This window comes from Mesitornis unicolor, unplaced genomic scaffold, assembly GCF_000695765.1.
Source record: "Mesitornis unicolor isolate BGI_N332 unplaced genomic scaffold, ASM69576v1 scaffold16138, whole genome shotgun sequence".
NCBI lineage: Eukaryota > Metazoa > Chordata > Aves > Mesitornithiformes > Mesitornithidae > Mesitornis > Mesitornis unicolor.
Genome location: NW_010199935.1, coordinates 63,400 through 75,163, shown reverse-complemented (window position 1 = coordinate 75,163; position 11,764 = coordinate 63,400). Strand labels below are relative to the sequence as shown.

At 38.7% G+C, this 11,764-nt stretch overlaps 1 protein-coding gene across 1 annotated transcript in view; it reads left to right on the top strand.

Annotated features, from left to right (window-relative positions):
* LCOR (ligand dependent nuclear receptor corepressor) overlaps positions 1-11,764 on the top strand; it is a 21,643-nt gene that overhangs the window by 502 nt on the left and 9,377 nt on the right. Inside the window, exon 2 of the mRNA XM_010189586.1 lies at positions 8,904-9,036. The gene's annotated coding sequence lies outside the window, so the exon portion shown is untranslated. The remainder of the gene's footprint in view (positions 1-8,903; positions 9,037-11,764) is intronic.

Below are 11,764 nucleotides of genomic sequence, written 5' to 3'. Positions count from 1 at the left end.
TTTCCCTGTGGGCCATATCCTTTCACTAAAGGGCTCATATGTATGGTAGCTTTTGTGCTGTGCTTGTTTATAATCATGTCAGAGCCTAAACGTGGACCAGTCAGCTTTGCCAACATAATAAACTTGCCATTTGTTTTCTTAGCGAGATTATAGCTGTATGTGAAACAAAGGCTTTCATGCTATACGTGATTGCTGCTCAGCCCACGTGTTGAAATAAGGATTGTTCTATAGCATAGGAAGGAAGGCTCCTCTGTCTTGGCAAAACTTCATTTGCTGGAACTTGCAACTACTACTTCCTGCAGAATGTACAGTAACACACAGGGTGGATCTCTATTAACTTAGGGATGAAACAAAAGCACCCTTTCCTCTGCAGCAGCTAACACGTGTGGCTGCATGGCTTGCTCATAAAGGACGTTCCTTGTTGACACTGATATGTGCCATGCAGCCAGTTTATGCCTGTTTTTGTATTACAGTTTTTTTAAGGCACGGGGGGAGGGGTAGAAGTGAGTGAAGCATTGAGAACAGATATAAGGCATAATACTTCCTGTCATTGAGACTGACAGCAGGTAAGCTGTATGTATGCTTGTGCTGTAAGGAGTTCTGTCTTGTTTGACTTACGTCATGTCATAAAAAGGCAAAATTCAGTGTTTAGCACAGTTATAGTTAAGCCATTGAATTGATTCAGAAATTAATTTTGTGGTGCGGTCAGAGACTGGTCATAGTCTGGGAAAAATCTAACAGCGTATGGGTAGATCTTCAAAAAGACTGTTTGCATTTCAGTTCTCATAGGTCCGCAATAACTAAAATAAAATAAAATAAAATAAGTAATATAAAGCTCCTGAAAATTGGTGATTGTTATGTGAAGATAAAAACTAAGAACACAGATGACCACCATATAGTGTGCTGATTAGGCATGGTCATCTTGTCCTTTTCAAGTTTCTACACAACCTTTAGGTAGAAGCTGAGATATCACTATATGTATTTTGATGTGCTTTGCTAGGTTTTTCTTTCTAGTTTCAGATAGTAAAGAGTAGGTCATGATTGTGAGTATCACTGAAAAACTGGCAATGCACTCCTTATTCCTAGTGGTAGTTACCATTCACATTAAGGTTCCTCACATGACTTCCCATTGTACTGTGTGGTGGCTTTTAAATGGGCAAAAGAGAAGATGCAGATGTGGTCACATCTGGTGTGTTTTGTGGTGTTTTGGCATCAGGGGTCCAAGGAGAATTTAGGGTTGTGTACAGATGGATGCAGTGCAGCGGGGCGTGCAGCATCGCTAGGCAGAGGCAGCAGCTGAAGGGAAAGGAGGTTGCAAGTTCTGAGGAGGCTGGAGAGAAATCTGAGTTAAGAAAGGCTGTGGTAGGGTCAGTCAGCCACTGTGGTCTTGGGTTGAATCGTTTTAATAAATAAAACCCAAGCAATTTCTGTCGCTTTACATTTCAGTAGCCAAAAAGACCTGTTTAAACTGTTTTTATTGAAGCTGATTGATAAACAGGGACAGCAAAGCGAGCTTGTTTGCTGTATGGCCGGGGATCGCTGGCTGGGGGAGTGGGGAAGGAGGCTGAACCAGTCCATTCAAATCAGACTTGAGACTTCTCAGTTAATCCTGGTGATTTTCCTCATGCTTGGGCTTCTTTGGAGTATATATTTTTTTTTTTTTAGGTAGTGGTTTGGTTTTCTTTTGTTTGTTTGGGGGGTTGTTTGTTTGGTTTTTTCCTTCCTGCCCTCCAGCCTCTGTATAATTTCTGTTGCGTTTGGGGGTTTTAGAAGTTTTTTAATGTTTGTTTTGTTTTTGAGGGAAGAATATGGCCCCTTTTAGACCTGGTGAGTTCTTGTATGTGAGCTGAGAGGTGGCAGGGTGGGAGTGCTTCCTTTCCTCTGGGTTACCCAAATTGCTGCACTGCTGGCCATTACTGGTGTCATTAGTTTCCAATACAGAGTTAGATACGAATCATATGGGAACCTTAAAATAGTATGGATTTAACAATATCGTAATTTGAATTAAAACATCAGAGACTTAATTGTTACCAAAAAGTTTGTAACTTCATTTGGTGTTTAGCCAAATGATGGACAGTCTTAAGCTGATGGACTGAACTAAATTAGAAATGGTACTAGCTTATTTGAAATCCCTTCCATTCAACATCTGTATGGGTATCTTTAACTCTTCTTTTTAGGGAGTTGCAGGCTCAGTCTTCTGTAATGCTAAAACGTGACTGTTCCTGTACAGAAAGTGGTAGCAGTTGTGCTTGTTGTGCCACATCCTATGTTCTGCCTTTTTTGATTGTTTATGTGCATCTTCTTACCATTTTAGGAAAAGAACTGGGCAGGGTAGGATGGTTTGAGTTTGTGCTTGTGTACTGCTGAGTTACAGAATTAAAAGGTGTGTAATTGGCGTTGTAGCTGGGAGCAAAATAGCCACAAGCCACATGTTGAGCAGCGTGTGGCTATGGCTGGCCTTTTTCTCCAATGAGTACATCTCTACCAATGCCCCTTTTTGGATTGGTGGAGTTAATCAGTGGGCTTGATTTCCACCTTTGAGTGACACTTATGTACCTGGTCTGACAAGTTCAAAACCAATGAAAATAATCAGATTTGGGTTGGGTTTTTTTTCTGGATTTCATTAGCCCTTAGGTATTACCTGCAACTTAGGAGACCAGTAGTTGTGCTGAAGGAGAGTTTAGTTCTGGACTGCAGGATGAGAACTGGAAGCCAAGATTAGTTTATTGGCAGAGCTGTTTAAGGGAAGAAAAATCTACGCTTGCTCTCCCACCCATTGCAGTGATGCTGGTTCTTGCTTTTACAGGCAATCAGATTCAGTTACATGTGTTCTTCAAAGGATGGAGAACCATCTGCTGAAGTATTCTGAAAAGATTAATTTATTTGTAGCAGCAGTTCTACTTGCAAATACTGAGCGAGTGCATGGATTTTTTTGGGAGTCAAAATGCAAGACAGTTTTTGATGGAGAAATGGACTTAAGTGTCTTCATTTGAAAGGGATAATAAAATATGGACAAAATGGAGAGCTTCCCAGACACATTCTTGCCCAAATAAAAAGAGTTACGTATAATAAATAATGTAAAGCTTTTAGAAACTGGATTTTTTTTCTTCCATCGAATGCAGAATACACAGTTGTTTCGGTATGGTATGATCAGAGAATAACTGGTTACCAAATACATGCTGCTAGGTAGTTAACGTGGATACCTGTGTTCAGAAATGTGTGGGTACATTGATGGGCATGAAAGACCAAAAATACAGTTTCCAGCTCTAGCTGCCTGCTCATAGCAAGAGGAAGAAGATAGGGTTCTGTGGGACCAAACCCTGTGACTTCTCATTTGGGTAATCTGCGAATGTGGTCATTCTCAATTCCTTGTGGGTTTTATCTTTCACAGGGGAGATTTAAGATAGTGCAGCTTGCAAGGTGGTTGGGTGTTGGTTGGGTGTTGCTGCTTTATTTTTAATTATTTTTTTATTGAAGTCTTTCCTACAGAGAAGACCCATTAATTCAGCCAAATCGGACTTTAAGTGTACTTGACGTCTCTTTTTAATTATGGTTCTTAGTTTTTCAGTGTGACTTGTTAAATAAACTGACAGCTGTCATTACAGAAGAAATCTGTGACTCCATGTAGAATGTTTGTATCAGATGAGGTAGTCTCTGCTGTCATTTGCTCATAGTTGGAGCTCAAACCTAGTTTAAGATTTATTTTTTTAAAGAAGATGCAGATACGTAAGGTCAGAAGAAAGCGCCAGTAATAAGAAAGGAAATTGGAAGAAGAATCCTCAAAGAGGATTCAGCTGAGTATATTCATTTGGAAAAGAAACCACTATTGTCTACAGCTACATAAAGCAATTCGTATGTATTTAAAAAAAAAACCAAAAGGGAAGGACGCAACTAATCTCATTAGCTGGTCAGAGCAGAACAAGAAGGATAATGCTCCTAAGCACATTAACTATTTTACAGATATATTTAAGCTACAAAAATAAAAAGAGAGAAGATGACTTCTAGGAGAAAATTCTGGAGTCTCCTGCTGTTCACAGCAGAAGGTTGAGTCTGGCCTTCAAAGTACCATAAAATACCTGGGCTTCAGTGTTCAGACCTCTGATGATTCAGTCGTGAAGAAATGTGGTAGGGTACACAGCATGTGAAGGAGTCACTTGAAAATTCAAAGCTGCTCTGAAACAATTTGGATGTTTTTAAAAGCTTGTTTTTGTAAATCAATTACTTACATCTAAAAGGCGGTATCATGGCGTTACTTGATTATAATTAGTCATAATAACAGCCCCTGAATCTGGTGTCCTTTCACTATGGAGGAACATAAACAATAAGAAGTAAACTGTGGTAACGGTGAATAATTCCAAAGAGAAGCTACCACTATCATTTAAAGTGTTAACTTGTAGAATAATTGAAGATGGCAAAGGAAATATCTGAAAATGAGTTGAAGTTGCGGAACTCTTACGATTTTTGATGGCTTTAAAATGTGTTTAAACACTGTACAGAGATTCTAAGTGCGCTGGAAGATGCTCTAAAACATTTTTTAATGGATTTCATCACTTGAAAAAACTCGAGCATTTAGGCTGTCAATTTTGTATTGGATGGTTTTAATATAATTTGATGTGGAGGCTAAAACCTGAAGAGCCTGTTTGTGATAATCTCCAGCTGTGTTTAGTAGTAATGTAGTGTGGCAGATTTGCTTGTGCATGAATGTGAATATAAGCATATTGTATTTTTTTTAATCTTCCCCTAGTATAGGTAATAAATTATATTCAATAGCTGTGGATCAGTCAAGTTAAATTTGTTTTGAATTAGATAAATATTACATCAATCATCTTAATAAGGAAACAATACTGTCTCTTGCTATGAAAGTATGCGTGTTCAGTAGGTGAGGGATGTCTTAAAACTAATTAAATAATCTGAATTTTTAGTTGATGCCAAGTTGGGAACAGCTGTAGATGCTTTAAAGGGCATGCTCAGAATTGAAAATGATCTTGATAAATTTGAGAAACAGGACAGGCAGACTTGTTTTGTCAAATCACGAGTTACAGATGTCTGAAAAGTGATGGCATTGTAAAAGCAGTGAACTATTTTGGGGGCTATATCAAGAGAGGTATTTGTCTTCATACCTGGAGAGGAAATTTCTTACCTAAATGCTGGTGAAGCCTCAGCTGGGCGTAGCATTTTAAGAGAGGTATAAAGAAACTGAATAGCATTGAAATGAAAGGAACAAGAATAACTTGGTCTTGAAGGAAGAGAAGGAAAGAAGGCAAAGTCTGGTGCCTTTAAGGACTGCCTACAGAAAACAGTAGGTTATTCTCCCAGCAGTTTACCTTTCAGAGTTGCTGTATTAGCATTTCCTACGAGGAGGGTCCCAGTGAGGACCCAGCCCTGGTGCTGACAAGGCTGGGCTGTCCAGGATTACGTGGGCTCTCAAGGTCACGCCTTGACCTTGCACTTTGGAAAACCTGAGCTCTGTATTTCTAAGGCTCTTTGACTTTTATAGAGCATAACTGTAATTATGTACAAAAAAAGTTTTAGCCCTTTGGGAGCCTGTGCAAACCACTCCCAAGTTATATTGTTCAGTACAGTGGTACTGCATGTTCACTGATGGCATTCCAGGGATGCTCTGGGGTATGGTTCCCGCCTGAAGAGAAGCACAGAGAGAACAGAATGAATCCTGTCTTATAAATAATACGTGAAATCACCTGGTTGAGTTTTTTCCAGGGTATTTGTAACCAATACTATGCTATCTAAATGTTAATAGATTTTTCTTCTTCCTGTTAGCTGCGTGTTGGTACTGAAAATTTTGACGTGATTTGGGACTGTAGAGTGAGATAAGCCTGAAGATGGTGAATCCAAATAATTGTTATTGGGAAGAAATGGTGGAAAATGTAAAAAAAAAACCCCAACAAACCAACCAGAAAATGAACAGCCAAACAAACCCTGAGCAGCCAAACAAACCAACCAAACACACATCCCCAAAACAAGCAAAACCTCCTCCACTTTTGGAAGTTGACTTTGAATAGCAATCACAGTCAACTATTCAGTGTGGAAACTTAGTTTCCTTCTAGAGGTGAACCAGCTGTGAAGATTGCTGGAATAGTTTTGACACAATTGATAAGAAAATAATAAAAAAATGCAATAAACAGAAATCTTTCCAGTATATTTTGTCTCATGTAGTCAGTGCTGTACTGCAGGTGCCAGAAAATAGCTGAAGAATTTTCTTCCATGCACAAGGTTAAATCTGACTCTCTTGTATAACTGCATTTTTTAATGTTTTAAAGTCTTAGCATGAACATTGATAAAAACCATGCATGTAAAGAGATGCATGCTCCTTGGTTTGAAGGGTAAGAACTAAAAGCTGCCGTTGCCTTGCTATTCCCCTCTTCTCCTGAATGCAGATCAAATGATCCTTTATTCAGCCATTCACCAGTGTAAGCCACTTACATATTTTTTTCCTGGCTGATCCCTTTTTCTTCATTCCTTCTCTGTGTAGAAAATGTACAGCTTTAGTTAGCCTAGGTAGATTAAATTGTACTCTTTGTACATTACCTTTATATAAGTAATGTGAAGTACACTTCTTTATGGCGAGGCATGCTGTGCTGAACTCTGTTTCCACCGAGTTGCTAGGCTAGTGCTTACTGTGTATTGTCTTAGTTGCAAAAAGTACTAGGAAGATTTGAAATGCATTGTGTTTGCCTAGGATTATTTTTATTTTAGGCTTCTTCCGGAGCTATAGTCCGTCAAAGGGCAGGGGATCAGATCAGGTTGAAAGGATAATGTTTTCTCCAATTCTGAATTCTCTGTTTGTCCTTTGAATTAGAAGAAAGTTTTTTGCAATGGCTTGTGGGACTTTCACTGGAGGATGCTAATTAACTCTAATGGATCTTATCTAGCCAAATCTCTGTGCATTGGTTTGCAGAGATTCTTTTTTAAGTAAAACTTGCAGCAGTTTGTCTGCAAATGCTTCGATATTCCTGTCATTGTTCCAACACTTCTGTATGCCTAGATTACTTCTGATATTAGTTAATTTGCACAGATGTCTGCTTTTTACACAAACTGGTACGCTGAGTTTACAATTATCCTGATAATGCCTGATGGACAACTGAGCTTGGCTCAGAATGGCTGTCAGGAACCAGGGCAGATTCGACATTAAACTTTGTCAGATACAGAAACAGTTTCAAAAACTGCATCCAAATATGTTCTGTGAAGTCTTACCTGAAGAGTGACTCTTATACAAATATTGGGCTGACTCTCCACAAATATTTTTATTGTTAAGTCCTGTACAGATACTTCATGTATTTTAAGTATCAGAAAAGTACAACTGCATTTTCAGTGTGGTCATAAAGTGGCAATGAACGGCAGGAGCACTACTATTGGTTACTGGTATGGGAGTACCTGGCACAGAGGTGAATGCTTTTACTGTAGTTAACCCATCAGTTCAAATTTGTATTCTTTAAGACTATCTCCAAGGTGCTGATCCTTCCTGTGAGAGTCAGCAGGTTCAAGAACAATCCTGGAGTGTCTCTGGTATGGGAAAAAAACGTTGCTCTCTTTGAGGGGGTCTGCAGACTCTTACCTTCACAGCAAACGTTGTTGTACTCACCTGTCACCTTGCAATTGCATGCTCCTCATCTTTTTATTTAGCATAAAATACTGCTTTGTACATACATAAAATACGATGTCTGAGAGAGCATCTCCTTTTACTTTTGATAGAGAACTTCTGGAAACTGTTGAATTACAAATCTGAGGTGAGAGCCCGCGTTCAGGCCAGAGTCCACAGCATTTCGTCCTGTTACCCTTTGCACATAGTTCATGTGACTGCTGTGTTCGTTAATTTACTATGGGCTGGTTATGTAACCTTGCTTCATTAAACCTCTTGAAGTTCAGACAACACAAACTTAATAACTTCTTCTTTTTGGTTATTGTGAATTATAAATCGATTTTTTATTATAAATCTTTTTCTCCTAGTCCCATGAGGGTAGGAACCTGAAATCTACTTGTACGGTAGAGGCCAAAAAAAAGATGTAGCCTAGATATTATGGTAACTGATACTAAAGGTTAATAAAACACTCCCTAAACCCAAAGAGTGTTTTTCCTGCAGTAGGTAAATACGGGCAACTTTAATATGGCTTAAAATGAAAGTGAAGGGAGAGCGCTAGGAAAGAGAGTGTTCTCCTAAGCAGGAGCGAGGCGTTAAACTGAAAGAAATGAGAAAAGGGGTGTGTGTCTGGGGGGGAAAGCCAACTGTTTATAGATTTTGTGTTTTTGTAACCATTGTCTTCTCGTTTATTGAGTTGTATTTAAAATGAGTAATTTATTCTGGCTTCTCACACAATCTAATTATGCTAGTTAAAGCACTTGCTTTGAAATGTGCTTGAGATAACACAGTTGCTTTGAGTTACAAGAGATAGAATGAATGTTAATTCACTGAAAGCAGCTGACTTAAATTTATTTCACTTAAAAGGAGCTACTGTTGAGCCCTCTTGCAGAAGTACCTGTTTATTGCTAATGCTTGGTGCTTTTATCCTCAGTTTGCATGAACGCTGAGTAAGGAGAACTTTCTGTGCTTTGCCTTCAACAGTTTTCTTGGAACTGAAAGTAATAGCCAAAGAACAAGTGCTAGATATGAGATTTGCAGCCAAATATTGTAAAATTCTAAATCTTCTTTATCGTGGGCTCTTATTTCCCACAATGTTATCAAATATTCTGCTGCATTTACAACATGAAAACAGGACAAAGTGCAATGTTCTGGAGCAGTCAAAAATCAAGTCGTGATTTCAATAGATTGAACTCTGTGTTGAGTACCTAATTAACAAAGTTTTGATTTGAGTAAAACATTCAATGCCTAAGGAACTTTATTCATTTTGCAGTCAGGAGGATCTTACAAATATTAAATATCTTTGCAGGAACACTTAGTCAGTCTGGATGAGCCAGCCTCGGAAGCTGGACAAGAAGCTCTGCTTAGACAAGAGCAAGCAAAAATCATTCGTTTTGAAAGGCAAGCGGAAGAGTTCCTCAATGCAGTCTTTTACAGAAAAGGTTGGTTTTGATGGAGGGGGGATGTGGTATCTCTTGCTGGTCTTTTTGCATGCAACGCAGCTATCAAAGATCTGGTGTTCAAGTTGTCATTGTATGTTCAGTATTTTCCAGTTGTCTTTTTGTACATACACATATATATATATATATATATTATGTGTGTGTGTATGTATATAAATATACACACACACAGGTATTTATCAAGAGTAAAAATTGACTCTCAAATAAGATAGCAATACAACAGTGTAGCCTTGGGACAGAAGAGAGTGTAACATATTTAACCATAAAACAAATCCCTCCATGAGAATGCTGGTGTTTTGCATTTTTTGAGGAATGACTCAGTTCTTACCCAGCAGAACTGCTCCCCTGAAACCAGTGTTTAGGTGAGTGGCCTTTTTGGGGAAGAGGCAAGTGGCAGCGGTGATGGTAGTAGCTGGGTAATTTTTTATTGATGTATTTTAATGTGTACTAATGCAGCCCTTCTTAAAGGTCAGCAGTCTTCTCACTAAGGTCTGTAGTGATTACCCGCCCCCAGCAATCCACGATATAGTATACTGCTGGAGTAGTGCTAAGGGGGATATATGGAGAATTCAAAATGTGAGCAGCAAAAGAAGTGGAAAATCAGTGCTGTCTAATATGCTGAGAACAATAACAGTCGCTCAGTGCTAGAAAATCCCCTCAGTATCTTCTGGAGAGTTATGTCAGTTAAACTGTGCTCTTAGGAAAGGCACAAAACTAATTTCACTGTTTTGTACCAATCTGAGAAATGGGAATCCAGAGGTTGCTTCCAAATGCATCCTGAATAAGTACGTTGTACTTATCAGTCTAACCCATGTGTGAGAAAATCTGCCAAATCAGTAATTCCAACCTGTCTGCTGGGGCACAATGAGAGGCTTCAGTTTAACAAATTAGAAATTGCTGTAGCCAGTCCTCTGCCCTGCCTCCCAGTCACCAAAATATTTAAAGGTGTTTTAAGTAGATAACAGTATCTTAGCCTGTCTTTTATGAATCAAATGAATAAATACAAACTATACATTATGATGTATTGCATAAAGTATAGAAGCACGTAGGAAGGATAGTTATTGCATTACTGTTGATAGTTCAGATACTGCTTTTATTTCAAGTCTTTTCAGTGGTTTGTGGGGTTTGTTTTGTTTTGTTTTTTTTTCTATTAAGTTTAATGTTTCCTTTTACTTTTAAATTTATCCCATATCTCTTTAAATCCAGAAGGGATTTAAGAAAATAAAAATCTAGAGAAAATATACTTTTTCCATTTTACTTTTCTGGTGAGAGAAAAAAATGCACTTCCATCACTTCCAAATTATTTATTAAAGACTTCATCCCTTTAACATTGAGCTGAAATTTTAATGCGTGACCTGTATGCATGCTTTATTAGAAATGCATGCTTTCCTAATTGTTGGAAAACTATTGGCAGATACTGCAGTGTGCTAATGCAGGGTTTAACACTCTGTTTGTGGTCAGGTGCACAGAAAGAAGATGATGAAATCACTTCAGATGTCTTAAGAATCTTTGAGACTTTTTTTTTTTAATATACTCTCGTGTTCCTTCCTGTGGCAAAGCTGTGCTTGGTGCAAGAGTAATAAGGGAGGGTAAGGAGCCTGGCAGGAAGTCAGTTCTGAATCCTTAATGCACTGCTGTCAAGCTGGGCTGTATTTAGGTTGCTTGAAAGGTTATCCTAACTCATGCTGTTGCCACAGGATCCCCAGGCAGTGTCATACCAAAGAAGACACAAAAAATGGCAGAACTCTGGCACTCCTGCGTTGTCAGAGATGCTGTGCTCTCCTGGCTTCATGCCATCAGTTAGTTTTGGGTTTTTTTTCTTTCCATCCTCACCACCAAGTAACATTTGAGACTGGTGTTTGGTAGCCCAGGCAGGTCGGAGGAGATGCAGATGTTCTGTGAGCAGGTGCCTGTCACATGTCAAGGACGTTCACTCATGTACTTAGCATCCAGAGGTAGTTAGCAAGATCCCCAAACTTTCCAAACAGGTTTACTGGCCACCAATCTTACGTACTTTCCCTCTGCTTTGTGCCCGTGACACTCTAACTCGGTAATGCTTCTTTCAGATACTCCCTGGTTGTCCATTACTTTTACCTTGTGGCAGGATAGGACCTGCCTTTTGATGGTTTCATGAAATCATACCTTTTCTTGTTTGATACTGCCCTTATAACATTTCAGTGTAGATAAAATACACAAAAGCTATTAAGGTTTTAAAGTCCAGAGGCACTGCTTTAGACTATTTATAGCTGATAAATATTTGCTGTTTTTCTTCTCTGAGAATGTCTGTGTTTTAGTTAATTGTAGTTTGTTTTGTTTTTTTCAAAAAACTTAGACATGTGGAGTCAAAATAAACATCTGGTTGATTTCAAGTGATGCTGCAGAGGCACCAGCAAATATTTTCCACTGGCCTTTGAACAGCTTTTAATCCTTAGCATTCAGGCTTTATATTAAGCAAGAAGCCTTTAATATGCTAGGTAACTGCCTTCTGCTTGAAAATTGAGTTTTGTGTCCTTAATTAGTGAGTTTATCTTGAGCAGCACTAGAAGGTGTCACTCTGCTAATTCTTTGAAGTTGCATGGCTGTAGGCATATGCAGTATTTTCTGTCTGAATTTGGAAATATGCTCAGCTGTAAGCATTACTGAATTATACATATGAGCATGGGTGCTGAGTAAAGGCACGGTTCTTCTTCAGCAAACATAGGTGCTGTGA